Source organism: Triturus cristatus, chromosome 6 (assembly GCF_964204655.1).
Source record: "Triturus cristatus chromosome 6, aTriCri1.1, whole genome shotgun sequence".
Classification (NCBI taxonomy): Eukaryota; Metazoa; Chordata; class Amphibia; order Caudata; family Salamandridae; genus Triturus; species Triturus cristatus.
In genome coordinates, this window is record NC_140589.1 from 471,635,527 (window position 1) to 471,654,486 (window position 18,960).

Sequence of the window (18,960 nt, forward strand, 5' to 3'; positions counted from 1 at the left end):
CATGGGAGGAGCACAGTTTCCACCATACCATAGCAAACAGTGCTCTGCTTTGAGCAAGCGACAGCCTTTTGCACCCGCTTGCTCAAAGCAGAGCACAATTTGCTTTTACACACAGGGAGCTGCATATAAGCAGCTCCGTATGTCTAAAAGCAATGCTGGTTCCTGAAGGATGTGGGGAGCTGGCAGGGACCATGGGTCAGGGTAGAGGTACTCTCACCCCATTTTTGACATATGGGGGTATTATTGACATAAATTTTGTGTCTAAAATTGGTTTTTTTAATCACTGGTGATATTTGCAATGTCTCCGCAACCGCCAGTGCGACCCCCATGTACTGTCACGGGTATCTACATACTTGTGATTCCCATGAAAGATTGATTTTAAAGATTCATTTTATATAAACTACCTTGAAAAATATGATTTTGAAAAGTGAACTAATAAACCCCTAGTGTTTAAAATACTGTAAAATGTGTGCATAAATGTGTTTTACACTTTATAAAAAAAGGCACGATTATCACAGTTACCGACGTCTTCACGATACTCAGAATACTCTTGAACATGGAAAATTGGTATTAAATATTGTTTTTGTATAAACTCCCCATAAAAATATGAGTCTAAACAGTGCAGTAATAAACCGCTAGTGTCTAAACTACTGTAAAATGTGTGCATGTATATGTTTTTTCCCTCTTCAAAAAGGTGCAATCGTCGCGGTTGCCGAAGTCCTCGTGATCATCGGCGTCAACATAAAGACGAATAGTAGGGTTCAAATACAGTTTTTTTTAAAACGTACTAAAAATTATGTGTACTGTTAGATCTGGGGGTCTCTAGTTGGCAGGGTAGGTACCGCTGTCCAAGTAGGGACCCTTGCTTCTAGTCAGGGAAAGGGGGATACACTGTTAAGATAACCCCTGCTCACCCTCTAGGTAGCTTGGCCTGAGCAGTCTAGGCTATCAAAGGCAATGTGTTAAGTATTTGTACCAACACTCACAGTAACACAGTGAAAACACCACAGATTTACTCCACACCAGTTTTAGAAAAATAAGGTATCTTTACTAAAAACTTCACAAGACCAAATACTACAGACAAACCAACATACAATTAAAAAGGTTACTTTAAAAATAGTTCAAGAGTTTGCAGAAAGTACTCCAGGATGTCAAAATCAGTGTCCTGCACAATGCGACTCTCAATGCACAAAATGCGACACTTTCGTGCCCAACAGTACCTGTAGTTGCGATAAGGTTCCCAAAAGCTATAACAAGGAAGATGGCAAAGGCGATGCGATACTCCTGAGATCCTGGGGAGGCTTTGCAGCAGCCCTGTTTCACGCAGCAGAGGTGGATGCGCCGGCTCCGATCTGTAGGGGGAGGATGCGATGACTTTGGCCTTCGTTGCGTAGGTTTCTTGGGGGGAAGCTTCACGCACAGGTTCGATGCGACACTCTTCGATGTGGTGCGATGCGTGGCGCAGCGTTGCCTTCCGGCGCCGCAACTCTCGATGCGCCACGGAACGGGACTCTGCGTCGACGCACCCGATGACTGGAGACTTTTCACGCACCGGCAGTGGTGCGGCTCGCAAACTGGTTCTGCGACAACCCTCGCAATGGCCGGAATCTTCACGCTTCGGGACGATGCTCGACGCACTCGGCGATGCGGGGACCCTGCGTGTTACGATGGTGCCGCGATTAAATTTTCCTCGCACTCTCGTCTTGCGACACGCAATCGGATGATGCGTTGGGTACCAGTCACTCTTGTTCACGCTTCTGTTTCCCAGCTCCCAAACACAGCAAAACGACCTCCTGAGGCCCCAAGACTGGGCAAGCACTCCAAGGCAGGTCAGAACTCTCTCAGCAGAGTTCCAGGGGAGCTGGTGGTGAAGTCCTTTTGTTCCTGGGACTTCTTAACAGGGAGCCAGCTCTTCTCAGGCCCTTGGAGATCAGAATCAAAAGAAGGGGACACAGCAAAGTCCTTCCCCTCTCCTTGGCAGCAAAGCAAAACAGCAAGCAGGCAGTCTTCTCCTCTTCAGTCCTTTTCAGCTTTCTCCTTGGCAGAGGTTTCTTCTTAATTCCAAAGTGATCTAAAGTTTTAGGTGTCTGGGGTCCTCTTCTTATACCCCTCCAAGTCTTTGTCTCTCTTTGTTCCAGTGGGGGGATTCCCCTGCTCAAACCGGTTCCTGGGTGTGCTCTGCTCTGGAGCACCTGGTTCCTTTCAGAGTGAGGGGCAGGGTCGTTAGACGCTCAGCAGGAGGTGGAGCCTTCTTTGTGCCAGCAGAGGCAGAGTCCTCAGCCTGGCCAGCAGGGGGTGGAGCCAGCATTGTGTTTGTCAGGGGCAGCCCTATTCAAACCCAGGGACTACTCCTCCCACCCATCTAAAGCAGATCTCCCTATTCACCCTGCTGCTGACTCCTCCAGGCTCCTGGAGCCACCTAGCCCATCACATGACACCAGTCAGCCAACCAGCACACAGGCACACAGGAAGGTTAAACAGGAGAATAGCTACTTTCTAAAAAGTGCCATTCTCACACAGTGAATTTAAAAACCATCTTGCTAAAAAGATATATAATTAAATTCTGAACACAGAGATACCAAACTTGGATTTTCTATCTTGCCCTTATGGGAAGATAGGCATGTAAACAGCCTTCCCCATTCTATCCTATGGGCAAGATAGCCTCTCAGCAGTGAAAAACGAAAATGGCTATAATTCACTACCAGGGCATGTTACACACCTCAGTACATGCCCTACCTCTCAGATACACTGCACCCAGCCCAGGGGGGTACCTAGGGCCACCATAGGGATGCCTGACATGTACAGAAAGGGAAGGATAAGGCCTGGTCAGTGGGTACACTGGACAGGTCGACATGGCAGTCCTGGACTGCACATAGGCACTGCAAGCAGGCCTAAGACATCATTTTAGCGCTACTCCTGTGGGTGGCACAATCAGTGCTGCAGCCCACTAGTAGCATTTGAATCACCAGCCCTGGCACACGCAGTGCACTTTACTAGGGGCTAACAGGTGAAACAAATATACTAATCATGAATAACCAATCAATATAACAATTTACCAAGGGAGCACTTGCACTTTGACACTGATCAGCAGTGGCAAAGTGCCCAAAACATCTAAACCAGCAAAAACGAAATCCAGCATAGCATCAAAAATACAGGAGGTAGAGGCAAAAAGTCAGGGGTAACCACGCCAAAGATGCCAGGTCTAACATGTACAAACATATTATTTAAGTTAGTAATGTCTGTATTGTTCTAGTTAGAATCATTTTTTTAAAGGTAACGTTTTTGGAATGTGGTAGTGGTCGTTGAATGTCTGCTTTTGTTTTGCGATTTCACAACGTAATCACAGTCATCAAGTCATGGTTGTAAATATCAGAAATTCTTTACAAAAAATATTTTACAAGAAAATGAACACATTTTTCGGCACTTGGGTGGCTCTAACAAGAGCCTTTGTGTTGAGAGTGTGTGAGAGTGTGTATAAGACATCTACAGATAAGACTGTATGCAGCGTATAAGGTTGCTTAGAAACCCTGTTCTGTTCATCTGCAAAGTGAACTCCCCCACTTCTATACTTTCCATGCATGCCAAAATATAGATTGTTGTTGTAGATAGAGTCCCTGCTATGATCTTTGAGGAAAGCAAAAACTGTTTTATTAGCATGTTTCCTGGCTTTGTCAATCTGTGGACAGAATTGATTTGACAACTTCTATTTCTGTCTTTGGCATATATTAAAGTACAATAAGACAGTGTGAAGGAAACACAGCATCAGGTCTGCAAAGGTATCCTTCATTAAGATTCCAACCCTACCCCAGTGAATGTGTTTCAGCTGCTGAAACTCTGTGCCTCTGTGGCCAAACCAACTAATCTCCACATTTGGCAAACCCAAGTCCCTGTCAATGCCTCTTTCTTTTGCAGCCTCTTTAGTCTTTAGCTGTGGCCTACAATTAACATTCTAAGCATTTTGAAATGAATGAGCAATAGTAGCCAGGAGAAGACTGGAGCTGAATGAGCTAGTTTTCCAAATGAAAAGCAGTTAAAATGGAGATGTTTTAAAAAAATATATATATTTCATTGGACGCTGTCAGCATGTAAATGAGTACAATTAGGTAGTGTGATGGATGCATTAGCGAGTTTCCTATTATTGGTTGTTGCTTAAAAAAGAAATGTAATACAGACATGGGATATGCTTTTGAATCTGTGGAGTAAACCACATCTGCTGTATCTCTTTTTGAAATAGCATGTTCCTTCTAGAATGTTCTGTGAAACTGTGATCTACTGGTTCCACTGGGTTGCTAGGTACACTGAGCTAAGAGTGTATTGGGGGGAAGGATGCTAAAGAGACAGAACCTTTTTTTAAAGTTCAGGAGTTATGATACCATTTAAGTAATGGTAAACTTTAATTTCCAACTCAGGAATATTTAATAAACTGTTGTGCAGTATCTAAATTCAATAAAATGAAGCTAAATATAGGTTTGACCTCCCATTTTTTGGGTGATTACTCTGCGATGATCGTGCAAACATCACCAAAACATGGAGACAGGAACCTTGTTTTGAAAGAGATGGAAAGGGTCAACCTATGCTAACCATTCACAATTGCAGATACAGTAGTCTAAAATAAAGGACATGATTTCATTTGCGGCCTTTCTCATGATCATAGAGTGTAAAGTTGAAGAGGTTTCCATTTATAGTTGCTTTCTATGAGAGTGGTGTACCATTCTTGTGCTTAGTTTTTACAAATCTTAACATTGTCACATCTAACCAGAAAGAGCTAAAACAACAATATAATCTAGGAACTCAATTCACAGGTGTGTATATAACTTTTTAATTATTTAAAAAATGTACATTAGAAATAAGGATGTATATTGGAGTTTGATAAAAAAAGAGTATCACAGTGATGTGAAAAAAATATATATCAGTTCAAATGTACCTGGCAGAGGGTATGTGTTCAGGATGTTAGTACTGTTGAAAGTTACCATGCGCAATGCCTTTAAAAATGACACTGTTTTAAATGTCTAAGCATCATGTGTAGAACATACAGATCTATGTTATCTGGGAACTGAAGTACATATAGTCATAATATTAAACAGGAGCAGTGTAATTATGAGCAAACATAAGTGAATGTGTTGTGCCTGTCTATGGATTATAAAGTAGTAATACTTGTTAGGTATGTATTAGGAAGTGTTTTTCAACATGGTTTTTAACTTATACAACAGGTTTTCAAATGTTTAGATGGTGGGATATGGTTTTTATGGTTGCAGATAGTAATATGTACAAATAGACTTGTCAGTTTACTTAAAGATGTAGAGAACTGTATATTTTTGGAAAGATGGCCTGAAGGTGTATATCTATTATGAAATCACATATATGTTTACATGGTGATCTATGTTCTTTAAGGCTGTTGAACATTTCATGTATTTGTTGAGGGTAGTGCATTTCTTTAAAAATGCTCTGTTTAAAATTGAGGTGGTTAATAGTGCACTGTCTCTTGAGAGTTCTTGTGCTAGCTTCACTTGGTGTGTAATGTTGCTTTTTAGACAAGTTCAATATATGTTTTAAAGACACAGGACATATTTGAGAAATTATGTAGATATACCATTAAGAAAAGGTTTTGTGCTTTGAAAAAGTGAGAATTGTTTTCAGTTTTAGAAACTTACCGATGCATGTGCATGTATGCTCCTAGAGACCCATGCATCCAATTATATAACAAATGAGATATCTAGACTTCACTCATACATAGCTCAGTATAAAAGGAGAAATACAGTAAAACAGGTAGTTTCATACTGACAGGAGGACTTTAACAATGATTCATAGATATAGTCATAACTATTATGTATCTAACAGCAATGGCGGTACTTTCACAGTAAGCCAGGCACTACCCAGGCACTCATCCAATCAGCCAGTCACTACTAAGGCATTCATCAAATCATTCACACACTGTCTACGCACTTTTTCAATTACACAGCCACTAAATATGCACTCTCGCAATAATGAAGGCACTAATTATGTAGTCATTGAACTATGAAGGCAGTACCCATGCATTCATCTGATCACCCAAGCACTAACCATTCACTTATACAATCACCAAGGCTACACCTATGCAGTCATTCAAACAACCAAGCACAACATACTCACTCATCCAAACACACACTTACAACATAGTCACTGACCGAAATAATGAGGAACAACCAATGCACTCATCCAATTGCGCAGGCAGTACATGTGCAGTGAAACTATCACCCATCCAGTACCTTTGTACTTATTCAGTTATTGAAGCAATACTGTTGCACCAAAGCAATCACCCCACGCTTGCTTTCATGCAATCACTCAAACTTTGACAATGGAGTCATGCAATCACATTCAGACACTAGTCATGCACTCATCTAATCAGGCAGGCTCTACTAATGGTCTAATTCAGTTATCCAGGCACTATGCATGTACTTATCTAAACACCCAGGCACTAACTGCTCACTCAACCAAAAACACATCAGCATCAGCAATGTACTCATCCAATCACTGAAATACTACTCATGCACTCATCCAATCTGCTAGGTGCTATGTATTCACTTAAACAATCATATATGCACTACCCATGCACTCTGTAAATCACCCATGTACTATGCATGCACTCCTGCAATTATCCAGGCACTAGAGCTGCACTCATTTAATCATCCATCATCCAACCACTAGCTATACATGTATTGAATTATCAAGGCATTAGTGATGCACATTTCAACTTATTTAGGCACTACTCATGCACTCATCCAAGGACCCAGATAGTAGTGATATACTCATGCAAACACACACGCAGTAACTATGCATATATAAAAGGACCCATGGAGTTCTCACATACTCAGGGAATCATTGAGACACCACCTGTATCCTCAGGGAATCACCTAGGCACTACCTATGCACTCATTCAATTATCCAGGGAGTATTCATGTATTCAACCAAAAACACATATATTTATAAGTTTTAGTGAGACATATGTAGTCTTTAAGAACCATCTGGTGAATTATATATGCAATCTGTCACACAATCTTTTGCATGTACTCTGAAGAATTAGTGAGCCAAATGCTCTGCTAGAGATTAATATGCAGATTTTTATATGCACCGTTTCACAAAATTTAAATGTGATACATTTAAGTCGAAAAGTAATGAGCTACTAAATACACAAGTGGCACAGTGGTATAGAGGCACACAAATAGGTGTTATGTTATGTTTTCGGATTTACAGTGTTGAGACACTGTATGAACTTCTACAATCTTCATTTTAAAATGTACTACAGAAGGGATAAACTGGTCTTTCACCACGTATAAGTGAGAACTGAGATATGATGTGGATGTATTGTAGGAGAAGGTGCTTTATTGTTAAAAGGTAACTAATAAATAAAGTTTTGTGTTTTGCTTTCTGGTTGGTATATTGAGGTAAGTGCACAAGAAAGGAAGATGCACTCTGATTGAAGTCAGTCAGGAGACATATGTTATCCAAAATTTCTTCTTTTTATTAGTTTAGTTTGTTTTTAAAACCGGCACACAGCCAATGCGTTTCGTTCCCAAGTGCCACGGGAACGTCGTCAGGGCGTACTCAAAAATTCAAAAACACAGGTGTAACCGAATTGACTCCAAGGTCTGTTAGTATGCGACGTCACATATAGTGGTCGTCCAATACAGATAGTTCAAATATATCTTTAAGAAAAATCAATAGGATTGCCAGAGAGTGAGGCTCCAAGGTAAACAGAAGTCCTAAGGTATGGAATGAATAAATATCAGCAAAAAACAAACTCCATATGTTTCTGGAATAAATAAATAGAACTCCCAAATTATAAGGCCCCAAGGCATGCAGATGTACTCCGATGTGGAACAGGGGACTGTCAACAGAAGACGGTAAATATCTCTCAAAGAAAAGCAAAGGACATCCTATATCTCATGCCCCAGGGCGCGCAGTGCTCCTCAAAATTAGGAATCACGAGCTCAAAGTAATACGCGAGTCCTATCCGGAGTAGTAAAAGGCAGCAGCATGGAGTTTGTTTTTACTAAACTGAATGATGAACTTAATCCCATTACCTCACCTGTATTAGATTTTTCAAATTATATCATGATTAATATAACATGCCTTAATAGCCATGATAGATCTAAGTTTGCTAACGATTGAAATAGAAACTTGGTTCCTCTTGTTTATCACCAAACAACTTTTGAGTATTAAATACTCGTCTATCATCATTTTAAAAGTGCTCTTTCCGACTGTATCTACAGACCCAATGAACGCTGAGTGGCACTGAAAACATGGCAATGGGCATTAGGCAGTAATGCTGAACCTGAGGTGCAGATGGTGTCCCACTTTTTGGGTTCTATTAGATCTGTTTGGAACTTTATACATTTTGGACCACATTAGACTTATTGATCATTGATCATTGTACTCTCTGGATGTGCATCCAGATTGTGATAATGCAATAAAGGCAGCAATCGTTTTGGATGTTGTGCAGTATTACACACGTCAATTGGCTACTCCATGTGACGTCGCATACTAACGGACCTTGGAGTCAATTCAGTTACATCTGTGGCACTAGGGAACAAAACGAGTTGGCTGTGTGCCGGTTTTAAAAACAAACTATGCTAATAAGAAGAAGATATTTTGGATAATGTATGTCTCCTGACTGACTTCAATCTGAGTGCACCTTCCTTTCTTGTGGACTTTATCTAATGACTGACATCCTTCAGCAGCGGATGCCGGGAGTAGCTGCACTCGTATGGGATATGTGTGGTGGAATTTAAGTGCTTGACCTTGGTCAGCTGCTGTGTGCTTTTCTGCATATTGTGGTAAGTGCATGTAATTATGTAGCAAGGTTCATCTGTAGATTTAAAACTGCAACATAACATAAAAAAGTTTTTGTATTATGTGTAAGTCAGTAGTCAATTAGTTGGTATGTTGGCTAAAGTAAAAATTTAAATATACTTATTTTTTTACTGAACAATATATTCATAATTACAGACAGTTAAAATGCCAACTACAGTTTGAAGGAAAAAGCAGCCGAAGCAACTACAGTATCTCTGCAGAGCTGACACACAAAAGGGGAAATTGCAGAAAAAGTGGTGAAAAAAACCAGCTACTGGTAAGAGGACAAAGTCATTTCTTAAAAGTTCATCTGGACCCCTGCAAGGATTTGAAAATAATGCCAATAAAAAAAAAACTATGAGAAACAATAAAAGTGGACAAAATCTATATTACAGGAACAGGAAAAAGTGTATCAAAGATGTACACACCTTAACCAGGAGACAATAGCAACTTAAGGAAATCAAAGGCAAGATCTTTAGAAGTAGGGTGGTTGCAAATATATTGAGAAATATGAAAAAGTATAGAAGAAGAACAGTGGTACGTTGAGGGAGTAGTTAATAAGGCCTTTGCTTTGAAGAGGAAGCTTTTAATTTTTCTTATAGATAGAATGAAGACTCTTGACAAAATAGTGTTGTATAAAAATAGGCAAAACAAAAAGAAAAGATTAGTCAATAGAAATATCAGAAGCATGCTAGATTCGGGGGGGTCAGCGGCAGTGATCCTCCTGGACCTCAGCGCGGCCTTCGACACTGTTAACCATCAAGTGTTGATCCAACGGCTGTCTAACATGGGAGTAAGAGGTGTTGTACTGCAGTGGCTTCGTTCCTTTCTCACTGGCCGAACCTATCGGGTCTGGGAAGGTAGTGCGCGGCCTTCTCCTATCCCCCTCCAGTGCGGGGTCCCACAGGGCTCTTCCTTGAGTCCCACTCTATTTAATGTGTATATGGCCCCCCTGGAGGAAGTGGTGGCACCTTTCGGGATAAAAATCGTCAGCTACGCTGATGACACTCAATTGGTAGTGGCTCTCTCCCAATTGGTGAAGAACCCGGAGGTATTGCACCAATGCCTGTCCCAGGTATATACCTGGATGTGCGACTCAGCGTTGAAACTCAACGGATCTAAAACTGAAATTATGTTACTAGGGCATAAGGCTCCCCCTCTCCCTATGTCCAGCTGGCCTAGCTGCCTGGGAGATCTCCCCTGCTCCAAACAGGAGATTAAGAGCTTGGGAGTTTGGCTGGAGCAGGACCTTTCTTTTAAGACGCAGGCGAAGAAAACGGCAGGGATCTGTTTTGGGCTTCTTCGCTCTGCCCGTAAAATCCTGCCCCTTCTCCCCCCTACTTCCAGGAAGCTACTCATTCAGGGGCTGATTATATCTAGGCTAGATTACTGTAATGCGATCTTCCTTGGCGCCCCAGAAGCCATGCTGAGTAAGCTCCAACAAGTGCAAAATGCCGCGGCCAGGTTACTGACCAATGCTCCTAGGAGGCAGTCAGCTGGACCAGCCTTGAAGACTTTGCATTGGCTCCCAGTACGTGAGAGGGTCAAGTTTAAGTCCCTCTGTATTGCCCATAAAGTTCTGCAGGGCAAGGGCCCCCCTATTCTATCTAAGCTGGTGGTACCCTATAAAGCTTCCAGAACCCTGCGCTCGGACCAGAAATCCCTACTCAAGGTCCCCAGGGTGCATAAGGCCCGCACGGGCGGCAGAAGATTCGCAGTGCATATCGCGACCCTCTGGAATGCGCTCCCGCTGGAGCTGTGTTCAGAAACTGGCATCCTGCGTTTCCGGAAACTGTTGAAAACCTATCTGTTCCCTCTTTGATGCGCACTCTGTGTTCTTGGTTAGGGTATGACTGATCTAGCGCTGGGATGCCCGAGGGTAACTGCGCGCTATATAAAACCGCCTACAATACAATACAATACAATTTTGTACAGTTTTTAGGAGAATGTATACATACTTCTAGTACAGAGCCTTTCTTTATTGAAGAAAGCTATCTCCAGGATAACACATTAGTTCATGGTATAGATCAGGGGTACTCATAGTACGGCCCGCGGGCCGCCAGCGGCCCGGCAAGCCTTCTTTGGCGGCGCGCGGACCGTGTCTCGCATTTTGCATTTCCGGGCCTACGAGTTAACAGAGAAGATGGCCGGAGCATACGTAGTGAATACGTATTCAATACGTATTCATCACGTATGCTTCTGCGGCCATCCTCCGTTTACTGCTGGCCTCTGATTGTGTGCCCGCCTCTGTGACATCACGCACGGCTCCAGCGGGAAGCACAGGCCCTTTAAAAGTCAGCTGTAAGTGCAGCACTTTTACAGCTGACTTTTAAAGGGCCTTTTGAGAAGATTCCTGTGTCCGTGGGGCCGATGACGTCCTCTCCAGGCCCCGCAACCTCTTCTCTTCGGCCGCAGCCTCTTCTCGCCCCTTCACTGCCTCAGTACGGCTGAGGGAGGGGATGTGGTCCGTCGCCTGCGCTGCCGACTTTGGTGCAGGAAACCAGGGTTCGAGCTTCGAGGTTGCGTGCACATCCTGTGATTCTGGGTAAATAACTTAATCTCCCTGTGCCTAAATATGTAATGTAAATACGGTGCTCATGTACAGCGCTCCAATACCTTCGGGTCGAGTTCGCGCTATATAAAAGATGCAAAAAAAAAAAACGGATGTATTAACCCCCATCCTAGAGGCACAAAAGCCAAAGTTTGTACTGTTTGCACACGTGATTTCTGTTTTTTTTTATCTGATGACTGATTAGCGCCAGGTTTAGAATCCTATTTAGGGCGTTAACTCCTGTTAGTGTTTGCACCTGAAATTAAAATTGCACGCACATGGGAATGACAGCCTAAATCATTTCTGCACTACTGTTTTCAATTATCTTCTTCTCGACACCCCATCATTTTCTTTACTTTCATAGGACACTTTGACGTCCAGGTTTCCGTTGCTTTCCCTTCTATGTAGGCAACGTTGAGTCCAGTAATACACGGTCTTTCCTAGGGCACTATCATTAGTTATTTCCAGTCTTTTCTAAATCACACACTTTGTGACCACAATTTTCGGGAGTGATAATGCATCTAAGTTACCGTGCATTCCGAAAAGTTTATCTGACTGGCACAGTGCAAAGACAGAGTGTGTGAAAGAGACATCGGTCCTCCTCCGCTTTGCAATTTGGAATGGTATGTATCCACAGCTTGCAGCCTCAAGTGAGATCGCAAACTAATGAGTGGTGTCTAATACACAAAGTAGACTCTATCCCAGAGAATGGTGGCGGGCATCCGCGGACATAGGGGACAGGGGTCCAGGGGACCACTGCATGATCCCACTAATGCAGTTACCTGCATATGAACATTACAAAAACACTGTGTGCTTAAGGTATGGGGGTCACTTATGAAACACACATATTCACGGAATACAAACACAGGAGTGGAGGTCTGCTGTCTCTCGTAGACCTCCATTACTGCATTTGCAGTGATTCACCAGGGAGTGAAAAATGTCTCCTGCCTAATAAAGATCTAGGAGTCAAGAGGCTTTGCGTCCTTTTGCAAAGGGGCATTTTGGGATGCAATAGATTACAATGGTAGTTACAAGCATACAAGGGACACCTCAGAGTCTCCAGGGACCTGTGGTATGTTAGTTTAGTGTACAAACAATGATCCCTAATGGGAACTATACTGAAAGCCGAATGGTAATTTAATGTACAAATAAAATGCAAAAAAGCAAAAACATAACACACAACAGACTGGGTACTAGTGACAAACATGCTTGGTGGTCTTTGAAGTGTGATTTACATGTGTGATACAAGTGATAAAAGTGCTTATCAATACACACTGGGAGTGGGGAAATAGCTGAGACGGTCGCAACATACTATGAAAACATTTACACATTCATGTCCAGTAGGTCGGGGGGGACTGCATAGAGCTCCTGGCGATCTTGACATTGGAGATCCTCTATTATGAAGAATGGGAGAATCTGGCTCGTGACCTGATGGTAGAATAAATTGAGGGGGCACTCAGGGGGCTACAGTCGGGCAAGAAGGTGGGACCTAATGGCCTCTCCCTTGACTTGTTTAAATGTGTAACTCATAAAATCGCACCTCACCTCCTCAATATGTATCTGGCTGGAAGAGAGGCAGGGACCCTCCAAGCGGACCAGAGAACGGCCACAATTGTGGTAATCCCCAAAAAGGATAAGCCTGCAACGGCCTGTAGTTCGTACCTCCCTATATCCCTGCTCAACATGGAACTTAAAGTACTGGCTAAGGTTCTGGCAAATTGACTGTCGGACGTTATGACATCACTGATCCACAGCACTGATGGGCATGTGCTGAATATCCGGTTACTGCAAATTGCCATGCAATCCCACTTAAGATTGCTATTGTCTGATAATAAAAAAATATAAAAATGTGCTCCTTGTTGTTACATCTGCTTTGGAAATACAGCATTGTTTAGTAATGTTTTGAAATGGTAGTGATTTTTCCCCCTCTAGTTCCGCCCCCACTGACCCCGCCCCCTACTGACCCCACCCCCACCGGTGCTGCCCTCGGCCACAAACCACACTATAAATTTGGCCCCCGAGAGAAAGTTTGTGAGTACCCATGGTATAGATGAAAGAGGATTATTTTATTAAATGAAGAATAGCACTTCTATAGGGAAAGAGGTGATGTGTGGTGTTCTTAGCACCTCTGCCAGCCCGTGGGTTCTGGAATGCTTATGGTCTGGAATGTGGGTCACCTAGTGATGTTTAAATGAATTGTCAGTTGTCTTCAGCTCGCTGCTGGATGGGGTATCCATGTAATGCTTTTACCTGAATAAACTACAATTGTACTACTCTTCACGTGTGAGACAGCTGCTTGATGATGGTATGATGGTATCTAGAAATGTAGAACAAGTTAATGCTGCAGAAGAGGTAAAGGGAAGGCGTAGTCAGGCCCTGTATCCAAATGGTATCATAGTAGTGTTTGTAGTATTTGATAGCAATCCATTGATATAATAGGAAAATGTCTACATAACTATCCAAGGTGAAGTTTAAAACACAAAATAAGTAATTTAGAAGGATTTGATTCTTTCAAGGTTAGAAAGCATACTCATTTGGAGGGACACTCACTACCTTCTTTATCAAAGATAGTGTGGCGAAGCACCAGTCATCATTTCAGGATGTAAGCTGTACACCTCTCAACAATGCGAAGTATAGTTAGGAGGTGTTACTATGTGGACAGTTCTGCTTTATGTTTAGAAGAAATGAATAGAACACTTTTCTATGGTATTGTGGCAGAGGTAGAACAGATTTGTGATGATGTGCAGAACAGGACTATACAGAAAATGAAGAGTTGATAACAGGAGGAGTTGCACAACAGGACACTGGTATTATAGTTGATAGCTTTGAAGAAGCGATTACGAAATTTAACACAGTGTGCTCTGAAAAACCAGAGTATGTTTGTATATGTTGTCGACACACTCACTACAAGATTGAAACACGGACTGTTGACTTGTATGTAAAAAGTGAAAAAGAAAATAATGATAACTGTCAAAAGGTTGCTGATTACTTATTTGTAGAAGAACTCATTGTCTTGTTCACACAGTAAGTTATATGTAAGTACTATTACAATACATTTGAGGAAGATAAAATGCCAGCTAGTGTTGTGCATAATAAGTCAATACTGGTTTCTATTCCAGAACTACTTCAAGGTTTAACATTTTTATGAGACAATTCTTATACAAAGTATACATCCATTTCAGGCTATAGTCTGTATGGAGCCAAAAACAGGCAAGTTAACACTACCAGAGCTGCAGAAAGGTCTAAAAGGTAGAGTACTATACTGGATTTGTAGTGTTTTTTCAAAATGTTCAGCAGGATGCTCAAGAAATTGTAATGGTAATGCTAGAACTGTTAGAGGAAAAGGATGTGAATATGAATTAATTATTTGGTTTAAGTTATAAATGGAACAATGTGAGAAGTTGGCCTGGTATATGCTGTCCACTAATTAAAGTGAGCACCTTGTACCAGTCCAAACAACCCCTTATGGTGATAGGTTAAAGACAACCTTTATTGAAAGCTATCCTAGTGACCACAATTTTCGGGAGTGATAATGCATCTAAGTTACCGTGCATTCCGAAAAGTTTATCTGACTGGCACAGTGCAAAGACAGAGTGTGTGAAAGAGACATCGGTCCTCCTCCGCTTTGCAATTTGGAATGGTATGTATCCACAGCTTGCAGCCTCAAGTGAGATCGCAAACTAATGAGTGGTGTCTAATACACAAAGTAGACTCTATCCCAGAGAATGGTGGCGGGCATCCGCGGACATAGGGGACAGGGGTCCAGGAGACCACTGCATGATCCCACTAATGCAGTTACCTGCATATGAACATTACAAAAACACTGTGTGCTTAAGGTATGGGGGTCACTTATGAAACACACATATTCACGGAATACAAACACAGGAGTGGAGGTCTGCTGTCTCTCGTAGACCTCCATTACTGCATTTGCAGTGATTCACCAGGGAGTGAAAAATGTCTCCTGCCTAATAAAGATCTAGGAGTCAAGAGGCTTTGCGTCCTTTTGCAAAGGGGCATTTTGGGATGCAATAGATTACAATGGTAGTTACAAGCATACAAGGGACACCTCGGAGTCTCCAGGGACCTGTGGTATGTTAGTTTAGTGTACAAACAATGATCCCTAATGGAAACTATACTGAAAGCCGAATGGTAATTTAATGTACAAATAAAATGCAAAAAAGCAAAAACATAACACACAACAGACTGGGTACTAGTGACAAACATGCTTGGTGGTCTTTGAAGTGTGATTTACATGTGTGATACAAGTGATAAAAGTGCTTATCAATACACACTGGGAGTGGGGAAATAGCTGAGACGGTCGCAACATACTATGAAAACATGTACACATTCATGTCCAGTAGGTCGGGGGGGACTGCATAGAGCTCCTGGCGATCTTGACATTGGAGATCCTCTATTATGAAGAATGGGAGAATCTGGCTCGTGACCTGATGGTAGAATAAATTGAGGGGGCACTCAGGGGGCTACAGTCGGGCAAGGCGGTGGGACCTAATGGCCTCTCCCTTGACTTGTTTAAATGTGTAACTCATAAAATCGCACCTCACCTCCTCAATATGTATCTGGCTGGAAGAGATGCAGGGACCCTCCAAGCGGACCAGAGAACGGCCACAATTGTGGTAATCCCCAAAAAGGATAAGCCTGCAACGGCCTGTAGTTCGTACCTCCCTATATCCCTGCTCAACATGGAACTTAAAGTACTGGCTAAGGTTCTGGCAAATTGACTGTCGGACGTTATGACTTCACTGATCCACAGCACTGATGGGCATGTGCTGAATATCCGGTTACTGCAAATTGCCATGCAATCCCACTTAAGATTGCTATTGTCTGATAATAAAAAAATATAAAAATGTGCTCCTTGTTGTTACATCTGCTTTGGAAATACAGCATTGTTTAGTAATGTTTTGAAATGGTAGTGATTTTTCCCCCTCTAGTTCCGCCCCCACTGACCCCGCCCCCTACTGACCCCGCCCCCACCGTTGCTGCCCTCGGCCACAAACCACACTATAAATTTGGCCCCCTAGAGAAAGTTTGTGAGTACCCATGGTATAGATGAAAGAGGATTATTTTATTAAATGAAGAATGGCACTTCTATAGGGAAAGAGGTGATGTGTGGTGTTCTTAGCACCTCTGCCAGCCCGTGTGTTCTGGAATGCCTATGGTCTGGAATGTGGGTTGCCTAGTGATGTTTAAATGAATTGTCAGTTGTCTTCAGCTCGCTGCTGGATGGGGTCTCCATGTAATGCTTTTACCGGAAAGGACTTCAAGGTTTTGTCCGATCACAAACCTCTAAAAGAGGTTTTTACAAAGAAGGGTATTGACTTTGTTTCCCATCGTATTTGCAAATGGGTAGTAGCCCTTCAAGAATTTGAGTTTGAGGTGTCGTACTTACCTGGTGCAAATAATGTTATCGCTGATTGTCTTTCAAGACTTGGTTCAGTTAAAAATGACAAATTACTTAAATGTAGAACTCAACCACTGATTGTTAGGGAGCAAGCAGTTAGTCCATGGTCTGACATCTCGATAGATATCTTGAGGCCTGTGAAGTTCAGTTCTCAAGATAGGTATGTCATTGTCTGCATGGATTTGTTTTCTCAGTGGCCTGTGATAAAGGTGGTAAATTCAGTGGAGGCTGTTGTGGTGATTGAATTTTTGGATTATATTTTTGCGTGTGAAGGCTTCCCACAAACCCTTTTGTCAGACAATGGTGTACAATTTACTTAAAAAATGATGCAAGATTTTATGTCTTTGAGAGGAATTAAGCAAAAGAGGTCTTCTTTGTACCATCCCCAATGTAATGGTGTTGTAGAGAGGTTTATCAAGGTCTCGAAGGAGTCTATGCAACAAGCAAGATCCTGTGGTGAAAATTGTGAGGTGGCGTTAAGAAAGAAGGTCAAGGAGTATAGATTCACTCCCCATTCATCTACTGGCGTGGCTCCTTTTCGTTTGTTCAAAGGTAGGATTGCAAGTTCTGAAACTGTTCCTTTCTGGGTGTGGGACAAGAGGTCCTTGGTGTGTGACAATGTGGGGAGCACGGATGGATGGAGAGAAAAGGAGAAAAGGTTAATGGATGAACGGAAGGTTCAGTATGATGAAAGGAAGGCTGTGAAGAGTACCGTTGTTGGTGATGGAGATTGGGTCAAAATCAAGTCTCCAAGGAAAACAGGAGGCATTCCCAAGTTTAGTAAGCCTTTTCAGGTTAGTAAAGTGTTTAAGAACGCCATAAAGACAAGTGATCACAAGATTTTGAACCTGAGCAGGGTTGCAAAATTTCGTCCTGTAAAATCTTGCGATGGAACTGACGATTCTCCCACACGTGAGGTGGTCCCAGAGTCTGGTGCTGAAGAAAGGGGTTCCAGACCACTTTGTGTGAAGCGAGTGCCTCTAAGGTTACAAAATTGTGTTACTTGATTGTTTTTTTTGTTTTTGCTCTTCCTTGTTCAAAGTATTTTTTTTTAATAGATATATTTGTTTCTACTATATATGTTCCTTTTCTAGGTTGTTGATTTGTGAAGGGGAGGTGATATGGTGTTCTTAGCACCTCTGCCAGCCCGTGGGTTCTGGAATGCTTATGGTCTGGAATGTAGGTCGCCTAGTGATGTTTAAATGAATTGTCAGTTGTCTTCAGCTCGCTGCTGGATGGGGTCTCCATGTAATGCTTTTACCTGAATAAACTACAATTGTACTACTCTTCACGTGTGAGACAGCTGCTTGATGATGGTATGATGGTATCTAGAAATGTAGAACAAGTTAATGCTGCAGAAGAGGTAAAGGGAAGGCGTAGTCAGGCCCTGTATCCAAATGGTATCATAGTAGTGTTTGTAGTATTTGATAGTAATCCATTGATATAATAGGAAAATGTCTACATAACTATCCAAGGTGAAGTTTAAAACACAAAATAAGTAATTTAGAAGGATTTGATTCTTTCAAGGTTAGAAAGCATACACATTTGGAGGGACACTCACTACCTTCTTTATCAAAGATAGTGTGGCGAAGCACCTTTCATCATTTCAGGATGTAAGCTGTACACCTCTCAACAATGCGAAGTATAGTTAGGAGGTGTTACTATGTGGACAGTTCTGCTTTATGTTTAGAAGAAATGAATAGAACACTTTTCTATGGTATTGTGGCAGAGGTAGAACAGGTTTGTGATGATGTGCAGAACAGGACTATACAGAAAATGAAGAGTTGATAACAGGAGGAGTTGCACAACAGGACACTGGTATTATAGTTGATAGCTTTGAAGAAGCGATTACGAAATTTAACACAGTGTGCTCTGAAAAACCAGAGTATGTTTGTATATGTTGTCGACACACTCACAACAAGATTGAAACACGGACTGTTGACTTGTATGTAAAAAGTGAAAAAGAAAATAATGATAACTGTCAAAAGGTTGCTGTGTACTTATTTGTAGAAGAACTCATTGTCTTGTTCACACAGTAAGTTATATGTAAGTACTATTACAATACATTTGAGGAAGATAAAATGCCAGCTAGTGTTGTGCATAATAAGTCAATACTGGTTTCTATTCCAGAACTACTTCAAGGTTTAACATTTTTATGAGA

The 18,960-nt window shown here is 42.0% G+C and overlaps 1 long non-coding RNA gene across 1 annotated transcript in view; it reads left to right on the forward strand.

Annotated features, from left to right (window-relative positions):
* LOC146817308 (uncharacterized) overlaps positions 1–18,960 on the forward strand; it is a 226,345-nt gene that overhangs the window by 21,663 nt on the left and 185,722 nt on the right. The window contains exon 3 of the long non-coding RNA XR_014962528.1: positions 8,986–9,106. This is a non-coding gene — a long non-coding RNA (uncharacterized LOC146817308). The remainder of the gene's footprint in view (positions 1–8,985; positions 9,107–18,960) is intronic.